We start from the raw sequence: 1,301 nt of genomic DNA, 5'->3' as shown, positions 1-1,301 counted from the left end.
TCTCTCGAATATGTAATACACACACATACCTCTCTAGGCCCCGCCAAATGCATCAACTACACATTCACACATGTTACATCACGTACCCCATTGATCTAAAAAGCCCTCTCTTCACGTTCATTTCACATACAACATTCCTTTTGAATAAAGTGTGGCCAAAAAATTATTTAAGAGTTTCTACATATATACAACATTACAAAGTTATATGGAGGAGTACGAACGCTAATTTGCATTGCATGGTGCCCACAATGATATTTATTCTGCACTGTGAATTTGTATATTTTTATACTATATACAAAGTTAGTCATAATAAAGAGAAACGAAGAGCATCTCTCTCTCCATCGCATACCCCCCCCCTGTACGCCCCTTTCACGTATGCACACAAAACTATCTCTAGGTCATCTAAAAGTAAGCCCCTAGAAAATTCACGCATGTTTCATCTTTCTCTTGCGATATATGAAATGACGATCATTGTATTTGAAGCGAAAGCACTATATATGTACATTGGACTTCAGAATCCACTCATTACAGTCACCATTTACGTTTAGTAGTTATTATACAGTCATGGGCTCACCGTACAACTCTGTATTTGCTCATGACATGACTAGTTGACCAGTTAAACGCTCCACATGGCACCTCTATTGTTGCATCACATTATCTCACTACCATCGTGCCCACCTGTCGACTTGTATCTACTCTACATCTACACTCTTAGAAAATACATAAAATACACTCTTATAAAAAACAGAGTTGGTGATGATGGTGTGCCTGCCATCCTGCAATATAGGCCGTCCGATTTATATCTGACGGATAGGAAAGAAACTATGGCAATTTTGCAAAAAGGTACCCACACACCTCTCCACATTTGCAAATAAGGCCTTCCCTCGTTCATCCTTTTCTCTCACAAGATAAACAAGTCATACAAATGCATCTTGATGTTACGTGCAACGCACGGGCATCTTGCTAGTAAGAATGAAAACAAACGACAAAAAAATATTTGAACGGTGGTTCGAAGTCATGACCGCGGGCACAACGGACAAGGTGGCCTTGTATTGGTATGCTGAGCCGTCTGTTTTAACACACATGAGCTGGTGTGGTGATTATACACACACGCACGCATGCACACGAACTACATCCACGCAACACTCACACAAACACATGCAGCCACGCACGCAAGCAACACTCTCACACACACACACGCACGCATGCATGCACACACCAGTACACCACACGACCAACACACACTCTCACGCTCAAGTGCTCAACCTACACGTGCATGCGCACACATGAGGCCCTGACAG

The sequence above is a fragment of the Triticum dicoccoides genome, chromosome 5B, assembly GCF_002162155.2.
Source record: "Triticum dicoccoides isolate Atlit2015 ecotype Zavitan chromosome 5B, WEW_v2.0, whole genome shotgun sequence".
Lineage (NCBI taxonomy): Eukaryota > Viridiplantae > Streptophyta > Magnoliopsida > Poales > Poaceae > Triticum > Triticum dicoccoides.
This window is presented reverse-complemented; position numbering follows the sequence as displayed.